A 20,556-nucleotide genomic window follows, 5' to 3' on the forward strand; every position below is an offset into this window, starting at 1 on the left:
TGACCTTTAGACAGCACTGCGCCCATGAATGTTGAGGAACATGATGCATTCCTCAAGAAAAAATTCCAAGGAGGACCTGCTTTCTTCATTTCCTCACGGACAAGTGTGCTATGCTCTCCTTCTCTTACTTATAAGCCTAGCCCAGAAAGTATGCTTTTGCGTCTGCCTGGGATTTTCTTCCCTTTTTTATCTTTTCTTCACATGCCAACACTTCAATTTTTAAGACTCACCTTAGATGACATCCACTCAGAGAAAGCTGTTCTTGGCTTTTCCAATCAAGTGAGGTTTTCCTTTTCTCCATTCTTCAGTTACTTAACCCCTCATGTGAACTGAGTTAACTCTTCTACATGCAGTATGTCTTTTCCATCCAATAACAACAAGGAAAAACTCTATTGTCACTCCGACTACATACTCCATGTCTATCAAGTGTTGCCAATAAAGACAAAAAATACAAAAATCAAATGCTTGTCTGTGGGGCTGCTAGTCTCACTTGCTACCTTATTTGTAGAGCTCTTCTTTGTTAGTCTCCCTGACTTTTCAACTAGGTGAATGTCATAGGCTGAACTCAGTACCTCCCCAAATCCACATGTTGAAATCCTAGCCCCACAACCCCTTAGACTATTACTGTGTTTGTTGGTAGGGCTGTTATAAAGGTGATTAAGTTGAGGCTCCTGAGTCAATCAGACTGATATCCTTGTAAGTGGGTAAGTACCCCCTAAGTACATGGGTACTCAAGAGGATAACCGAGTACTTAGAACAAACTCTGTAAGATGCAGAAAGAAGGTGGCTATCTGTAAGCAAGGATAGAGGCTTCAGAACGGTAGAAATGCATCTTGCAGTTAACTTCATCTTATCCTGTCATACTCAAGTGATACGTAAGAATAAGATTTGTTAAGTCATTCAGTCTCAGATGTTTTGTTTAGGTATCCCCAGCAAATCAGATCTCCTCTTGTATGTTCCATTATAATGGGATTACTCCCAATTTTGTTTTGATTATTGCATTTTTAGTATCTTGTTCAAAACTCACATACTCACAAGGAGCCCCTGGGAATCTTGAAAACCAGTCTGGGCTCTTCAACATTTCGAGATATGATGCCAACTTTTGGCCACATGAATGATGAAAGAACTGAAAATCTAAGCAAGAGATGCTGAAGCAACCAGAATAAGTGGCCACTTCCACCCAAAGATTTTTGGGTCCATCAGAGGGCTGGGCTAGGACCACTAGAATCCATGGGCAGGACAGCTAGCACCCTGTGACAGAAGGAGAAGAGGAGCAGGGCCTCTGCTTTCCTTTGCTGTCTACCCCTTAGTTGCTGCCATACAGGTGTGTCATAGAAACGTCACCTCTTTGCTACACCCAGCAACCATAATGACTGCTGGAGGCCTCGGGAAAATGTCAACAGCAGAATATGAAAAGCTTCTCAAACCCTCTTCACATATTTGCATAAGGGATGGAATGCAGGGGTATGTAACTAACATGAAAACCATATCTGATATTTCATGATATTTCCAAGATATAAGGGTTTATCTTCATGGATCAGAAATTTGAAACTTCACAGCAGTTAAAGCAGTTTACAAAAAATGCTATTCATATAGGTGATCCTCCAGCTTACAAAATATATATGTAACTAACTCTCCGATATAGGGTATCTATTGTATACATACCTCAGATGAGGAAATTTCAGAAAGTTCATGGAAACTGGATTTAAAAGATGAGTCATTTGGTTGTAAAAAGCTTGAAATCCATGTATTGCTTATACATATTTTTCATAAAATTCTAAGATCTCACATATGCATAACTTTCTATTTTTGCACCAAATTACCATGTGTTAATTGCATTTCCTATGAACTTGTAAGGACATTTACTTACCTCAGAGAGAGAGAGAAATTTTCTATTAGTTTCAGTCGTTCACTCCTCAGATGCCCACACTAGCTGGAGCTGAGTCTAACCAAAGCCAGAACAGGAACATAATCTAGAGCACAGTCACCTGGGCCATCTCTGCAGCTTCTCAGGATCTGAAGTAGCAGAAAGCTGAAGTTAGGAGCTGGAGCTGGGATTTGAGCACAGGTGTTCTAACAGGGGACATAAGCATCCTAACCTCTGTACCAAATGACTGTCCCTCCATCAACTCTTGGTAGTACAATTACACAGGATCACTTCTGGTTGAATGTTGAGCAACACATTCAGGAAGCTTCATTCAATATGGGTGGAGTGGGGGCTAATTAGGGAGATAGGGAGCCAGAAGAAATGGTGTCATAGCAAAACCTCAAATGTAAAATGATCCTTCAACCAATTCAGAAATCTAAGGCAAGAAATGGGGAGACACCTTTGCAAAACATTGTTTTGAAAACAGGGACTATCATGATGTTCTTGGGCACTGTATCTACAAATGACACTGAATCTATTAAAAACTAATTAGACGTTAAAAATAGGAAAGCAAAACTGAAGATCCACCCAACGAGACGCCAGTCTAAATCCACTGAAAATCATTCATCAGCCATAGGATCTCAGGCATTTCTTGGAACCTTGGTTTTCTCATCCCCAAAATTAGCAGAGCAGAATAACATGGCCTCGTAGGATGTTTATGAGACTCAGATGAGAGGAGATCGTTGCAAGTGGCTTAGAATCATGTGTGCACACCGGAGGTGCCCAGGGAGGTGAGCGGTGCCTACTCTCATTAACTCCAGTGAAGCCGGCAGCAAGAGAAACCCATCCAGCAAGTGTTAGACTGGGTGTCAGAATTTCCTCAAGGTCAGATTGCAGAGCAGATTTGCATAAAGAATGTGTGAAATGTCCTTCTAAGGTGTGGTCATGCCACTGTGTTTTCAGACGCTCTGTCCTGTCACGTGTGACCTTGCAGCTTCTCTTAGAGCCCTTACTTCCATAAAATGTAGAAATGCCCTTTCTAACAGTTCACCTAAAAGTGTTATTCCCAGCCCTTTCCGGCTGCTCTGGATGGAAAAATGCCCTGAGTTCTCAGAGACTTAACACCCGGCCTTGTGAACATGGGGGAGATTATTCTCTGCGAGCAGCTCTTTTCACATGTGATAAGCTTGGCAAGTTGCCCTGGTGAGTGTCAAGCCCTGAATGTTTTTGTTTTTGCCCTGGTGGTCCTGAGGAGTTACTGGAATACTTCTGGGGATCTGTTTTGCATCAAGCTCTTGGCTGATTGTGACATTGAGAAGAAGCAGGTAGAGACGGAGAGAGGGGCTCTGGACTACATCTTGCTGAATTCTGATAGCAGACTCCCTGGCTGCCCTGGCTGCCTTCAAGCTTCCCCCAACCTTGCTTTGGCTCCTTCACTTTATGTTTCTAAGTATTGCAGGGTAATCTTTGGTGTGTGTGTTTTCTCCCTGTTGCTCCCAGGAGAGGCTTGTCAAAACTCCTTATCTGTTGATGAATGAAAGGAATTTCTCCTGTGCGGGCGGGACCTGGTTAATGCAGTTCAGGCCAGCACCGGTGGGTCACCGAGTTAAAGGAGCTCCAAAAGGCAGTACACTGGAAATATCACTGTTGCTGTCGTGCCAGGAACAGACATCAGCAGGCATTTTCCCTGAGGCAGGATGAGGATGTGGGGGTTGGGGCCCCAGGAAGAAGAGGTAAGGCTAATGGGAGCAGTCTTGGCTTATGGGACTCACATAGGGCGAGACTTGCACTACCAGCTTCCATTGTCTGGCATTTAAAGAATTTTTTCCACTTTGATATTTGAAAACATGTGCTTTGGAGCCTGACTGTATTATAGAGACAAATAAAAGTTAGTGCCCCTTCTTTCTCCAAGGGAACATTTGGGTTTTTTGAGCCCAAATTCACTTCTAAAAATTTCCTCTCAACTTCAGCCATCTAAATAGTTGTATGTTTAGTTGTATGTTTATCCAAGGAAGAAGCAATCCTTGTTTTACCGGATGTTCTGGTGTATATGGCACCACTGTCCATACACCCTAAAACACAAGCTGACAAAGGAAGAACGGAGACTGAGCGAGCAGGTGTCACAGTGTAATGCAATAACTGGACAGTGGGGCTGCATGTGCCCACCTAGCGATTCTGCTAGGATGATTGTTAAGTCTGTTACATCCTCACGATTAACTTACAGAGTCCGTGCAAGCCCAGACACTATGGGAGGAGCTAGCAGGATTAAAGAATGGATACCACAGCAATGAAAGCCAGGAGGCCCATTCTCTTACTCTTTGCAACCAGCTTTGCTACTCATCACAAAATGACTGTAGGAAAAATAGCTACTGGGTAGACAGAGGCTTTCATTTTTGTTGCTTTAATCGTGTCTTAATCTAAGCCACCTTTTTCCAGAAGATTGTACAGTAAGCTCCTAGATGCCTGAGCTTAAAAAATAAATAAATAAAATAAAAATAATATTTAAACAGCAGCTGAGCAGCTGTGTAATTTCTTTGAAAGTGAAAACTGACTTAATAAGGCAGCCATTTAGATGTAAGCTTTTGCATGTGTGATTCAGGAAAAAGAAAATTCTTTGCAAGAGTTCTGTGTTTCTGAAAGAAATGCACTTTTTAGAGTACATATCTAAGCTCTTTGATACGCTATCTATGCATTAGAATGGAGAACCTATAGTTGTATTCCTATATTACCTGATCATGCAATCTGCCATCAACTGAGAGGCAGCCTAATAAATGTTTTAGCAAAAGAATGATCCGATACCACAGTCCATCGCTGTTCATGTTGTTCAGAAATTATGCTTTTGGTGATGGTATTTTTTTGGGGGGGTGACAAAAAATATGTGGTATCAGGAGTTCATACTCCCATCCACCCCTCGTTGTTTAATCTGTAATTGTGGTCAGGTCTTACTGGATTCTCTCTCCAACTGGCTGTGAGACTTATACCCTAAGGAAAGCTCCTAATAGGACAGTAGGTTTTAATTCATTTTTCAGGCTGACTGAATCTATTTCCTTTTTTCTTTCTACACACGGCTTCCCTGAAGTCCTATAAAGTCCAGTGAAGGCCCTGGCCTTGTTCCTTTCAATATCATCCGGGGTGTCACAGCATGTTTCAAGTTGCATTTGACTGGTGACTCTTCTTTATGGTCACACGTAGCAGCTTCTTGGTCTCTTGCTGCATTGTGTCTTCCCACCCAGGACTCACATTCATTGAGACAGATATGATGTTCACAGATGGTGCATTTAAAGAAGTTTGCTTAGATGAGAAAAAAATGAATGTCCTGTCCAGCAGGACAGTCAACGGGGTCGCAGCCACCTAGGAGAGAATGAAGGGACAAGAGACACAAAGAATGGACAGCAAGACAGTAGGTCTGATCAAGCTGTCAGTTTATTGATTTCAACTGAGGGTTTTTATATTCTTCAGTAACTAAGGCTCAGGGAAAGAGAAGCTGGGACGCAAGCCATGGTCTCAAGACCGATTGTTCTTGAGCAGCCACCATATCAACAATAGTAACCAACATATCGACAATAGCATAGGTAATCAGTAACAAGATGTTGGTAAGTACAGCATCAATCACATTCTGAAACAGTTGCTAGGAACAATTGAAGCTAAGCGTGTGATAGTTTCATAACTTCTTTCCCAAGCATCTAGCCAACCGGGGGTTTTCCACTGTCCCATAGGTCTATATTCAAAATGGCTTCAGTGTGGCTATAGTGCACGGCTCCTGACAAATGAAATTTGTGCATGTGTGAGATTGACAAAAAGTGAATGAAAAATGCACATTATAATAAATCTCCATACAAATTCCAATTTTTTTTTGCACTCCAATCTATATTCTAATTCCTTTTTTTTTTTTCCCACAAGCTTTTGAAAATGCCCTTGAATGGGTATGGTGGCAGAACTGGCTGATTCTTGGTTGCTACCAGTTAGTTTTGCATTTCATATGCTAAAGACCAAAGTGCACAGGGTGTTACACTTACCATGGGTAGTCTGTGTGGTGGCAAGCAGCTGCTGAGCCATGAACCTGCAGCAAATCAAGCAGGGCACAGACTCATGGAGTCACCATGTCTATGTTCCTGCAGAGCTTGCAGATCCCTTCCCATCACCTCTTCTTGCGGACGAGGAAACTGAACTGAGGAGAGGAAGAATCGGGCAGAGATAAGAGTGATTTATTCCCTAAAACGTAAATTTCGGATTTAAAGGACTGAATTGAGACAAAACAGGCTTCTTTTTTTCTTGCAAAGCAATAAACGAGAGACGAGTATGAAAATTTAGAACCCATATAGATTGAGAAGGAACTAGAAAAGTTTCTGTGTGTGACGGGAGGCAAACACAGCAGAGTCGAGGCAATGAGTGTCAGAAAACAAATGACCAGAAAAAAGTTAAGGAGCTAAAAAAATGAAACAAAACAAAACAAAAACTAGAAGATTACTCTATTAATAGGGTAACCAGCCATATCAAGAACTGAAAGGCCCAAGTTTAGAAATTGCATAGACTGAGTATCTTGCAAAGATTGTTGAGCTATTTGTTGAAATGAGCAATTTAGGTGGAATCTACAGTGGTTGCTCTTCCTTAGGAAAATTAAAACAATTAGAGGCATAGTTGAATTTCGTGCAGAAATAGTGCAGTACAGATTTTAAGCAGGCTCCTGCAACCAAAACCAAGATAACACACAGTTTCCTTGCCTGTGAGCAATGTGAAATCTAAGCTAGGACTGGCAGCCTCAAGAGATGGTTGGGTGTGAGATTCCTTTTTCTCTTGTGTAGATTATTTTTCTTTGCTGAATTGTTTCCACTTGAAGGCTGTGTGTCATGTGATGAGCTGAATCTAGGGTGAACCTGATAACAGTAAGAAAAAAATCATTGATTATTTGGAGTTGACTATAGACTGAAACATGGCCAATAAATTATCTTCAACTATTTTCACATGACCAGGAAATAGTAATATGATGATTTGGGGGTCGTGTCAGCAATGAGGACGCCCTTTCTGCTTCAAAGGAGATGTGTGCTTCTATAGATGTACTCTGCAGAAATCAGAAATGTTCCTTAGCACCTATGCCACTGATAGAACTTCTGAAGCTTTCTCAGGAGTAAAGCATGCAATGAAACATGTATTTATTAAGAAACCACGCAATATTTATTCATGGAACTATAACAATATATAAGAACCATAAGATGTGCATAAAATTGTCTGACTTGACAGTCACTGTTGCACTTCATATATTTTTTTATACATGCCCAGTAACAGCTTTCTCTGAATACAGGGCTTGCCTCCTGTCTGAATGTGGCAAATTGGGGAATTTCTTGGATAAAACATGATTACTATGCAGGTAAGTTTGCTAACTCAGTCCCCAGACATCATTTGTTGTTTATCTGTTAAGGTAATATTGGTTTAAGTTATAGACATAAATAGTCATTTTTAGAGAGAAAAACGTGATTTATAGTAACAATGTTAAAAAAATCACATAAAGTCAGCAAAATAAGGGGAAAAGATAGGAGAGATATGAAAATGAATTATTCAGATCTACCAAGTGTCACTCAAGCTGTTCCATTTTGAAGGTTCACTCATTAATTTATTCCTTTAGATAATCTTATTAAATATCTACAAGGTACTTGACAGTACAAAATAACAGCACAATGTGTTTAGGCTCAGAAAAGCTGAAAATCTGCCAGTGGCACTCTCTGTGGTTATACTTCACAACAGTCAGTACTGTAATGAAGGTTCCAATCTACCCAGAGAAGGGCAAAGAAAGGTGAAAGTTATAATGCTAGTGACATTTAAGGTAGTACTTAAGAGAAGATTACAATACTTGCAAGTCAACAGACTGGGGAAAGAAAAGTTTGGAAAGAGGTGATAGCTTATACAAAGCCTTAAACATACCATACTGTATTTCCAAGTCACACATGCAGGAATTTGCAGAGGTTGGGACAGTCACCTGGCCTCACAGCACACCACTTGGTTTGCCTGTATTCTGCATTGCAATTGCCGGATTCAAGTTACTCAAATTCTAACAAATGCTGTTGGCTCTGGCTGAGATTTTAGCTGGGGTTGTCAGGTTGAGTAGCCTGGATTTCCTCAAAGCGTGGTGCATCTATTGGTTTTTGATTACTACTTCAACAAATTCCCACAAATGCAGAGGCTTAAAGCAACTCAAATTTATTGTCTTGTGGTCCTCTAGCCCCCAGATCCACCATATCGGTCTCCCTGGGCCAGTATCCTGCTGTCGCTAGGCTCCTCCGTGTCTGAATGAAGGCTTTAGTAGAGAAATGTTCTACTTTGTAGACACTGACCCTGTCCCTTGACCACGGTTCCTTTCTTCCATCTTCAGTGTTGTCTCTCACATGTTTTTTGACTGATTTCCCTTCGCCTCCATTTCTGTAATTATTCATCCACAGTCAAACCTTCTGGATTCTGAACCTTCTCTCCTTGCACTTTTAAAGTCCTTTAGGATTACACCGGGTCACCCAAAATAATATCCCCCGTCTCATGTGATTATATATACAGGATTGCTTTTGCCCATAAGGACATGTATTCTCAGACTTCATCAGAAGCAGTTCCTTTACCTTGCACAGTGACTGAGTATCATAGAACAGACACCCATATGGCTTCTTTTGACCTATCCCTGATAGACTTGCAACGTCGTTTCTATCCCAGCGCTGCCTCAACACTCACTACCTCCACAGGGTTTCACATAGAGGGGCAAACAGACATCACTTACAGGTGATGAATGGAAAGCTCCACAAGATGTGGGAAAAGAAATATTTTCCTGGCATTTTCATAAATTGCAACCTTCTGAAAAGTGTATTTTGGGTTTTAAAAATGTTATTATGTTGTCCAAATACTTGTGGTAAAATCCTGGTTGTCCTATGTAGCAGCAGTTAGAGGGTATCTTCAAATAAATAAATAAATAAAGCTTTCTACATTTTAAGTTCTCTCTTCTGTAAAATGGGGTTAACAAGAATGCTATCCCAAAGGATGATTTCAGAGATAAAATGAGAAGGTCGAGCCTCGTTCATAAGCTGTTTGAGTTGAAGTAACTCAATCATTCTGAAAGTTTCTTCTTATGTAAACTAATAATTATGGCATTAATTTCATACTATTGGTATGAAGATTAAACCAGTCAATGTATGGTTGGTGGGTAATAAGCACTCAATAGATTATTTTACAGATATGATTATAATTGCAAACATTCATAATTATACCTCTAACTATAAATATACATAATTGAAATTATTCCCTACCCCTACCTTAGGAAAGTAATATTGCAGTACCCAAAAGCAAAAAGGTAATTAAAATTATGACACCATAAATGCAAAGCTACAAAGAACCTCAGAAGTTACTTTTCAGATTTAAAGTTTTCAAATACACACCACACTGAAAATTATCAACCAAATGATACTGTGAATCTCTTGACAGTATAAATGCATTAAATGATTCTCCATAATCAAATGACAGTGGAACTTGCTGATTGTCGTTTGGATAGCAATGCTAGAAAATTTTTTTAAAAAAGGAAGAAAAAAATGGAACCACTGAGAAAAGAGGAAAAACGGTCCCTGTGAGCCTTTGGTGATTGTTAATCCAGTCCAGGCTGTAAAGGACTCAGAAAGCCATATCTGTCTAAGCTCACTGAACCCAGCCAAGACTGCTTGGAGCAATGCCTTAATTACATTCTGATTAGAATGGCTCTGCCTAGAAACAGACTCTAAATTAAGTCATTTTTGCTCTCCAACAAGTTCTTCTAGTACTATCGTGTATGCTGAATATGTACCCATAACATAAAGATATAGTGCTGCTTTAAAACTTTTATAAACGCCTTGCCTTTCTTGTCTTGTTAAGGGCAAGGCTCTTTTTTAAAAAATAAGATCGTGTGTGTGGAAATACAGCCAGTAGTGGCAGACACACATTGCTTCTTAGAACCTTTAAGATCATGACACTGTGATATCATCAGCAGCAAATTCATTTGCCAGCAAGGTCTATTCCATAGCCATGATCAATGCAGCAGAAGATGGCTCCTGGCTTAGAAGTACCTAGACTTGGGGTATCATGCTCTATCATCACTCTTCCTAATTATGCATAATTTTGTTTTTGATTTGTATTTTGTAAATGAAGTCCGATGGGTCAATGAAGCAAGGGAGAAACAGGTGGATTGAGGACTGAGCTAATGTGATACCATCACCTACTGTCTTCCTACTTCTCTGGGATATGTTTTGGCAGTCATACATCTGCCTTGTGATGTTAAACCTTCACACACTCACTTCTCACCATGCTATCATTGCCACTGGGTGGTTTGGGTGTGATGAGGAAGGCCCAAATTCTACCTGTTCCCTCCACCTTGGGCAGCAATCTGTCAGGCCCCTCACCTGACAGAATCTCAGACAGTGTACTGTGGCAGCTCTCCTTGCCCAGGGGCAACAGAGCAGCACAGCCCTGAACAGGTGACCTTTTCTTCAAGGTACCTAGCAAGCATACAGCCCATGTTATTTGAACTCCTTTAGGATCTTTTATCTAACTACAGGCTGATGGGGGCAGAAATGGGAGACTGAGACATTGTGGTGGTGGTTAAGGAGCCTGTGAGAATTTGCACTCAACCCTGCATGCACTCAGCAGTATGAGGAAATGGCCCGTGGAAAAGTTAATGAAAAACAATGGACAATCAGCATGGAGATCTCAGAAAGAAGACAAATCAGGTTTTCTATTTTAGAATGTAAGTGATGTTTCCTACAAGTTTTGTATACAGGCCCAGCAATTTTCATTTTGCATGGGGCCCCATCAGTATGCTTCCACTGGACTATTGAAACTTCCTTGTTTGCTTAAATCCTACACAGAGACAACAATGAATTAGGAGGAAGAGTGGGGACTCTATAAGCCTGCTTCAGAGGAGGAAACTACCCCACTGAATGGCAGCAATTCTAAAGGTGACTCAAATGTAACTTTTACCCTGAGCTCAACCAAAACAGGTTTTAAATTGAATGTTGGACAGCAGTCTGGGATTCAATTCTCATTCTCTCATACACTTCTGTAGTTGGCTTTTGGCACTGTTTTTTAACCTGGAAACTTTTTGTTTTACTTGTAACTGCTTAAAAATGCTTTTTTTGGATTTCCAGAAGTATTGCTTACTTTGAGATATATTTTTCTTTCCCCCCCTTCCTTTTTTTTAAGGTTTGTTTATTTTTATTGGAAAGACAGATATACAGAGAGGAGGAGAGACAGAGAGAAAGATCTTCTGTCTGTTGATTCATTCCCCGTGGTTGCAACTGCTGTTACTGAGCTGATATCAAGCCAGGAGCCAGCAGCTTCTGACTGGTCTCCCACGCGGGTACAGGGTCCCAAGACTTTGGGCCATCCTCCACTGCTTTCCCAGGCCACAAGCAGGGAGCTGGATGGGAAGCGGGGCTTCTTTGATTAGAACCAGCACCCTATAGGGGATCCTGAGCATGCAAGGCAAAGACTTTAGCCGCTAGCTACAGAATTGGGCCCTATGTTTTTAATTTTGTAACAGTTTTTTTTTCTTTATCATTATAGAGCAGTTATGATACAACTCATCTCAGATGAATGTGAAGTCGTCAAGCTGAAAGAACTCTATAAAGTAATTCTTTATGCGCTTACAAATATCCCAATATTCCTCCATTACATCCTTGGTCTTCTATGCTAGAGAGCTGTCTGTGGTTAGAGTGGGTAGCCTCTTCCTCTAAACAGAACACACTAGGACTTGGCTTTCTGTAGGACTTTCAAGTCATAATGTGGGTTCCAACCAGATAATGTGTAATTACCCCCAGAAGGAATTTTGTTCCAGGTATATTAAAACTGCAAATTTTATTTTCAGTGACCAGTGAGTGGTGATAATGGAGATATTCACAAGTAGCTGGAATCGACGTGAGATCCAGTTGACATGTTTTGCCGGTAGATGAAGTATGAGAAGCAAGAGAACAGACACAAGCAAGGCTCATGGGTGTTAGACCTGAGCAGCTGTGATGACGACAGCTCCATTTGCTCGGCTGGACAAACATGGTAAAGGGATTGATTTGATGTAGAAGTAAATTGAGGATCCTAATTTAGACTTGATAAGGCTGGGCTATCTTTTTAACATCTCATTGGGGAAGTCAAGCTTGCTGTTAGATACAAAAATTTGAGTCCAAGTGGACATGTTGCAGAGATTTCACATAAATGTGAAATCTAGTGGGCTATAAATTTTAAGTAAATCCACAAAAGCTAATGAGATCAGCTGGCTCCAGGCTCCTTTCGGAAGCGGCAGTGGGTCTGGACCAATGTCCTGCTCTGTCCCAGAATCAGTATCTACAACAGGAGACTGAGCAGAGTGACCGCAAGGGAAGCTGAAGGACCGTAGGAAGAGTGTAGCATCACACCAGTGGCAAGAGTGTTTCACAAGGGTTGCCTCAGCTGTGTCACCCCAGAAGAGATGCCAAGAAAGCCCATGGAATATGGTGTGTTAAAGGGAAAAAATGGCGCTAATTGGAGTCAAACTCAGATTGTTTTAGTCCATTATAGCGTGTTTGCTGTACAGTAAATACAGTTATCTGTTTTCTGTAGAATGATGACCCATTGCCCGATTCATATATTGAAACCCTCAGCCTCGGTGTCCCAGTACTGTGAGATGGGCCCTGGAATTAGCTAAATAAAGTTAAATGTAGTCACTGAATAAGATCCCAACCCATTAAGATTGCTGTGCTTATAATAAAGAGACATCAGTATATACACATCTACTGGCATATGTGCAGAGAAGGAGGGTCATATAAAAGCCATGTAAAAACATAGGGCATGGGGTGCCGGTATTCACCAGAGGCAAACCCTGCTAATATCTTGACTTTGAATTTCCAAATTCCAGAACTGTGAACAAATACACATCTTTTGGCTAAGTCATGCAGTCCGTGGTACTTGGCTATGAAAGCCCAGTTAACTTCTTTGGTAACTTATGCATTGTACTTACAAAGTCTTCTTCAAACCTGAAATTGTTTTAAGTGGTTTCATGTTGCTCAAATGCTTCTCATATTTTTTTCATCTTAATTCAGTATCTTTTTTTTTTTTTTTAGTAACCACTACATCGTCTAGACTACCTTCCATTTCAGCAAATCCACCAGAATTTAGACATTTTCTTCAGGCCAAAAAGCTCAGAACCACCCTAATTGCTCTCTGTATTTTACACACCACTTCTAATCCATATGAAAAAATCACATTGGCTCCAAATTCAATATATATCCCAAATCTAACCACCTCTGTTCTCCCCCACTTATTCTTTTCCAGTTTTCGCTACCATCAGCAGTTGGTTAAAAGAGCACTCACTATTCTCTCTCTTCTATTGCAGCTCTTCTGCAAATCGTTTCCTATATTAACTCAATAACTGCTGCTAAAATATGAACAAAATCTTCCCTCTGTTCTTGATAAATGGCTTTGCTTCTTACAGAGTAAAATGCAAAGGATTTCAGCTAGCCACAGGCCACCGTGATGTGGCTCTGGTTTACTTTTCTGTGACCCCTACCTAATTGCATATAAGAGACCACTTGAAAACTCAGTAGTTGAAAACAAGATTCATTATCATTTATGGATGTTTGGCTTGGCCTGGAGTTGACCAATCTATGTTGGACTTAACTGGAACTGCTGGGCTGGATGGCTCTACTCCACACAGAGTCTACTAATCTTGCATACACTGTTCTCCTGATAGTAATGGCCTCTCCTGATGGAGAGGTGAGAAGGAGATGCCTTTGCTATCTCTCCAACAGAAAGAGAGGGAAAGAGAAAGCACTAGAAGACATAATCTCGTAGTGTCAGAACTAGCACATTGCTACTTCCACACTGTCCTGTTTACTGAACCAAATTGGATAATCAAATGCAAAGTCAAGGCTAAGGAAACTCAATATTCCATGTTCGGAAAAAGGAGCTATAATATGACTTAGCAATGGACAAGCAAATTGGGAAAAATCATGTGCTCTGCCATATACTCAGATCAAAGTTCCTAATTTTTTTCTTTACTTACTTCATTTAGGTGCACATGTGCGAATCAAAATTACCAACCAAGGCCTCATATGCTACTTTCTAATGGAATAAGCTTTTCTTATTTTATCTCATGCTTTTTTCTTATTTTTTGTTTGCATCTGATGATCAATGGCCAGCAAACTATATCCTATGAACCTATTCTTGCCTATCTTTGTGAATTTGCCTCTTACTTTTGTGAATAAAATTGTGTTTGAATATGCCCCTTCTCATGGTTGTTGCCTATGAGTTTTATATTGTAATGCCAGAGTTGAGTAGTTATATAAGAAACTGCCAGGTTGACTACAACATTTGCTATCTAGTCCTTTCCAAAAACTGCTTCCTGACCTGTGCTGCCTCCTATCTTTGTGCTTTATGTTTCTTATCAATGTGTGTCTTCTTGGCATTGCACAATATTTGTTTCATCTGTTTATTTCTGAGTTTGTGTACTGACTATAAGCTACTCTAGGAAAGGATTTTTGTCATGTGCATTGCTCATAGCTGGTCCTAGAAATATGTCAGACATCGAGACCTTTAAGTGTTTGTGTAAATGTCACTGTACCTGTGAGTACTCCCCTGAAAACCTTAAGCCCCCTTCCTCTCCCCTACATACTTTCCTTTACTGTGTAGAACCAACTGTTTTCTTCAGCACCCAAACCTATGCATTGCTTATTCTCTGACTCCTTTCGCCACACTGTAAACGTCATATGGATCTGAAGATTTCACATGAAATCTTGACCTGAAATATTCCCTTGGTACAGTACCTGCCATCGAAGTGTTCAAGGACTATTTGTTGAATGATCAAACGCAGAGCATGTCTTAAGAATCACATTGAAAATCTTAAATTTAAACAATAAACTGACCAATAGACAATAGTATCCTTATTCTGTACTTAAGGGATCATTGAGAAGAAAAAATCTCTGAAAGAGATTCAACTCCTGGAGCATTCCACTAGTGAGGGTTCTCTGCCATACAGAAGATAAACCTAAGAGCAGACACACCAGAAATGCTTATTAGGGCTGTTGAGAGCCTCTGCTAGGGACACCTGGACCCTCAGCATCAAGGGACAAGGGAAAACATCAGCAAATAACGTACTTGACCCCTCTTGGCTCAGAGAGCTTGCTCACTAGTCCTCCTGAATACGGGCATCAAAAAGAGAAAGGCATTTTCTTTCGCATTCCAATTACAGCAAAGGGAAATTCCAATCAAATCTATCTTGATATCCAAAATTGAGACTGTAGGAGAGAGATAACCAAAGGCTAAGAGGTCAGGCAGTTCCCTCCCCTTGCTAGAATGTTAGATGAATCACAGGAGGAACTTTGGCTTCCCCTCTGTTGTCTCATCCTTCACTCTCATGCTCAGCAGTGTCCACTGTGGAGTGAGACTCACCCAGGAAATGACGAATATCACCTTCAGGAGACGGAGAGCTGCTCAGGGATCAACCATATGTACTTAGTTGTGGCCGAATGAGTGGCGAGGAAATTCTTATTCGTTTCTGGAGGGTGCAACAGACATTTGTCAAGGGTAGGAGCTGAGGTTTGGTGCCTGGATGGCCTGTGAACTTTGCTCATGTCACACATGTCCGGTGGAACAGTTACTGTGTGGGAAATTTGTTGACAGTAGTTTTATTATTACATACTGCAGCAGATGCTGCGATGTCCTGTCATGTCCCTTTGCCCTTAACACTCTGACGTGCAACAACCCAACTTCGCACTGCCAGCACCTGCTCTTCCTCGCCTGAGGGCTCTCTCTGGCGTCTAGAGCCTGCTCAGCCACCTGCACAGACCAGAAGTGCAGGGGAATTCACAATCCCCCCCCCCAGGACTTATAATCATAACCAATGGCTTATAAATACCACAGCTCCCTCACTCATCCTTAGGCGAAATATAGGATGTGTTTTCCATGGACTCCCAGTTTTCCCAGGAAGTCACCCACAGTAGTGACTGGCTTGATAATGTGATATTTATTGGCTGTCTTCCCGTCCCTGTTTACTTTTGCATACCCAACCACAGTGGTGTTTTCTTTCACCTTCTAAATAAACTATGTGCTCTTAAATTATTCTGTCATAATTTGCTCTTGGGAAGCCCAAAGTGTGAAACATACACCTTCCCAATTCATGCTAGTTTTCATTTTTCTACTCTAACTTAAATGTGTGTAACATTCCTATTTTTATTCCATACGTTAAGGATAACATGTTTCTCCCCAAGCCATATTCTCTAAGAGTAGATTGAAACCTATGGGAAGACATTTTTCCAATATTTTCCTTATTGCTGGTTATCATTGAAAACATCCTTGGGTGCTAAAAGAATTAGCAAAGTATCCATAGGCATATTAATTTTTACATTTTTAGTACAACAAATATTTTGTCCATCTGATAGCCCTTGGATAAAACACAAACATTTAATTTTACAAATGTAAATTCCTTACCTAGATTAAGAATTGTGAAGAGACTGATCCAAGGTATCTCTCTGATAATCTACTTTGCCACTGAATTTATAAATTCTATTTGAATTGAGTTCATAGATTTTCAGATAGTTCAGGTGATGTCTAACCATTAGTGTGATTTGAAGCCTAGTAAATTGTTTTAAACCCATTCCCTCTTCCAGGCTTTCCCAGCTGGGCCCGTTTTGACTGCCTCTAATGTGCATATTTCTGGGTGATTTAGCGGAGAAGCAACATGTGTGTACTCATTTCTTGGGCCTCCATTCTCCTTCACAAACAGGAAGATGATCCCTCTGTAACGCAGAGGAGTCTTGTTTTTGTGACTTGTGCTATAAATATTTCTTTTGGGAAAGGGAGTGTCCTTACCTCCTCTCTCCCAATTTCTGCAGCCGCCAGCTGTGGTGACAGCCATCTCGTCGTTGTATCACAAGTAATGATTTATTTCCTGGTCCCAAGGGAGGCATCAGCACACTGGAGAAGTACCTATGACTGAAGTGTTTGCGGGAGAGGTCTTCTAAGTGTTGGAGGGAAGGTGGATCTTGCATAGATTTGAACTTGGCACTAAGACAAATTTACCTTTGAAATTCGTTTCCCATGAACTTTTGGAAGACTTTCTGGGTGTTTCTATCAAGGTTAGTGCCTGCTTCTCACCACAGTCATCTCGCCCTCCAGTCGCACAGGCCTTGACCCTGTGGCAACACTCAGCCATAGGCAAGGATGTGGTCATCTCTTCAGGTGGAAGCCCTGGCAGCCAGGCTCTGGCCTCAGCACCCTGCATGGGCAGCCAGGCTCTAGCTGTGATTGCCTCTGCTCCACCTCAGAGGCTGCCACACTGAGATCAGGAGAAATGTCTGTTTCCCAGGTTTGGTTAACACAACCCAGGAACATCATTATCATGGATTTTGCATTTAAAAACAAAGCCTTTTGATTGAGCAGGATTGGAGCAAACACATAGCATAAATCCTTAGCCCATTCTAGTGATTGGAAACCCTTATAAAAAACAAAAAGAAAGAAAGCAACGCACTGGTTTTCTTAATATCACTTACTGCACCATCCATAGATTTTAAGGAGCTAGTCCATCAATGTCAGCTTTATCCTGATTTTTTTTTTTTTTTTTTAGCTGTCCTGGGCCTATTTCTGTTTGCCTTCTCCCCAGTCTTATCTGTAGGGAGACGTATAATGGTTAATTTCCTCCTAAAGAATAATTCATCCAGGGCAGTGGATGCTGCATACATCTGTGAGGCTTTTAAGTATCTCATGCATTATGTGGCCCAAATGGCTACATTAGGAAAAAAATCCCAATTAGTGAAATGTAAATACAGAATTTCTTTGACTAGCAATCCTCCTTTCATATGTTACAACATCCTGATCAATGGCACCAAAAAGCAAGAGGTTTCTCTTATTGCTATATATTTTTATTTCCTTCCAAATATCAATGCCACATCAACTGTTAATCTGAAAAACCTCATTTAATGTCAGCTTGCTCACAGTTATGAAAATTCAGGTAATGTATTCCTGTTACTAATTGTATTTGAGAAAGTGTTATTAATTTCATATATCAAGTTCGCAGTGGCCATCTGTTCCCTCCGAACTGCTGCGTCTCTCTCCATCTGCCCTGTTTTTCTTCTGCTAATCGGGTGGCAAGGGCTCAGATGATCGGGAAGTTTCTCTCTGACTTTTGATTTGCCACTCATCATCAAGCCAGCTGTGCATTTGTAACAGACTCCTCTGACGGGTGGTGGTGGTGAATTTAAATCTGTCTGGTTTTCTTTCTTCCTTTTTTTTTGCCTTTAATAAAACTTTTTTTTTTTGTCAAAAAATGTTTAAAGGCAGCCAGATTGTATTTTCTACACTGTAAAATGTGCTTTGCTGCCACTAATTTGGCTGCATCTGCACCCTCATGAATATAGATGAAGGTACATGGCCAGGATATTATTAGGGACTGCAGCGAGCAGGGAAGAATCTTAAATGTGGCAAGATACCAGAGCTGAGATTTCTGAGAACATTAGGACAAACTCATGCGAAACTGCTGACATTTGCTAGCTTGAAGTTCAAGATGAGCTTTTGAATCTTAACCACCAAAATTATTCCTTGGCTGTTTTGCGTGTGTGTGGTTGTGGGGGGGAATGGGGGGTAGGAGGGTTCTGGAAAAACATTAAGTAAAAAATGTTTTCATGTTGAATCTCTTCACCTTTTTTTTTTGTTTGTTTGCCATGTATCATGGCACCAATGTGCACTTTTTTGAATCAGTGTCCCATAATTGATCAAGTAGGACATGGCATTTGCTGACACCATGGCTCGCCAAGTGACTTGGATTCACTTTGTGGGACAAGATGCTAGGTTTACAGATTTTAAGGCTTGAAAATGAGCTGAGGATACCAATTATTTGTTGCTTGAGCAGGTTATTAAAAAGTAACAATTTGCTTAAAGAATATTTCTCCAAGTCTAGTGGGCAAGGGCACTATTCAGATGTTGATAATGATTGAATAAGTTTCATTTTGCCTTCAAAATGATTCAGCAAATATCACAGCGTAAAAGAATCTTCAATCCATCTTCAGAAAATATTTATTGAGAGAGCACTTTTAGGAACAAAGAGGAACTCAAAACCACAGAATACAATTTGTCTTCAAAAAACTTGTAATCCCTTAACTACCCACAATGTTATAAAGTTGTGCAGCACATGTTCAGTGTGTAGCTATCAAGAATCAGTGAACAACAGGTGCCAGGTAAAACCACATGCATATCTTCATGAGAGCAAACATTCAGAATGGCATTAGCTCTAACACAAGGCAAAGATTTCGAACGCCTTCTGCATTTCAAATTGGTTAACAGGATTTAACATACAAAGAGTGAAATTTTCTAGTTACACATAGAAACAGAGTAAAATGTTGGAGAGAGAGAGGGGAGACGGACTAGGGACCTATTAGTTAAAAGACACAGTATTTCAATTCAACAGGAGGCTTCGAACGCCTTCTGCATTTCAAATTGGTTAACAGGATTTAACATACAAAGAGTGAAATTTTCTAGTTACACATAGAAACAGAGTAAAATGTTGGAGAGAGAGAGGGGAGACGGACTAGGGACCTATTAGTTAAAAGACACAGTATTTCAATTCAACAGGAGGCGTAAATGCAAGAGATTTATTGTGCATTATGGAAAACATAGTCAATTAACTTGTATATATGAAAACAGTGAAAGGAATAGATGAAGTATTTTTGCCACACACACACACGCACGTGTAAGTTGGTGAGGAACGCAAGTGTTAAAATCTTAGATCTGTGTTGTGGCTTCACAGTAGGTCAGGCTGTCACCAGCATCTCATATAGTTCCAGTTCAAGTCTTAGCTGCTCCACTTCCTATCCAGCTCCCTTCTGATGTGTGTGAGAAATATAGGAGAATAACCCAAGTGCTTGAGGCCCTGCCACCCTTGAGGGAGACCTGGGTGGAATTCCAGGCTTGGTTGCTGGAGCCATTTGGGGAGTGAATCAGCACATGGAAAATCCCTCTCTCCTTCTATCTTCTTACCACCTCCGTAACTGCTATTCAAATACATTTTTTCAAACAAATTAAAAAAAAAACAAAACCTTGATTTAGTCTTGCCTCAATGTATACATGCAGGTTGCATGCTTGGAAACTGATGTGTTTCTGACTTGCAAATTGTTTTGGATATTTGGAATATTTCCGTAGCACAACATGCCCCTGTTTTGGACTTCAGGGCATTTTGGACTTTGAATTGGGTAAGCTGAACCTGTACCTCGACACATCATGCTGTACACTATAGGTACACGCATGCTTTTACTTTTCAATTAGTAAGTGAATTTTTAAGATGATTTTTCTACCTCATAAACTGCAGAAGTTCAACATCAAGAATGCTTGTCACCCTAGCAAAAAATGAAATTGTTCAAAATGACATGGCTGATTAGAAAATAAAATCTAGTAATTTAAAGTTCAAATGCGCGACTCGTAAAACAGTGTATTGGGTTTCTAACCCCTAAAACCATGGCTTTGATTTCACTTGCAAATGTAGTCACAACAAGTGAAGATGAGATCTTATTGACCTGTGGTGGGATCTAATCTAACCTGTGTCCCTACAAGCAGAAAAGAGGCACAAGAAGAGACCCATGAGGTCCAGTGCAGTAGTCCATCAGCTGAAGTCCTCACCTTGCACAAACAAGGATCCCATATGGGCGCCGGTTCTAATCCCAGCAGCTCCACTTCCCGTCCAG

Source organism: Ochotona princeps, chromosome 9 (genome assembly GCF_030435755.1).
Source record: "Ochotona princeps isolate mOchPri1 chromosome 9, mOchPri1.hap1, whole genome shotgun sequence".
NCBI lineage: Eukaryota > Metazoa > Chordata > Mammalia > Lagomorpha > Ochotonidae > Ochotona > Ochotona princeps.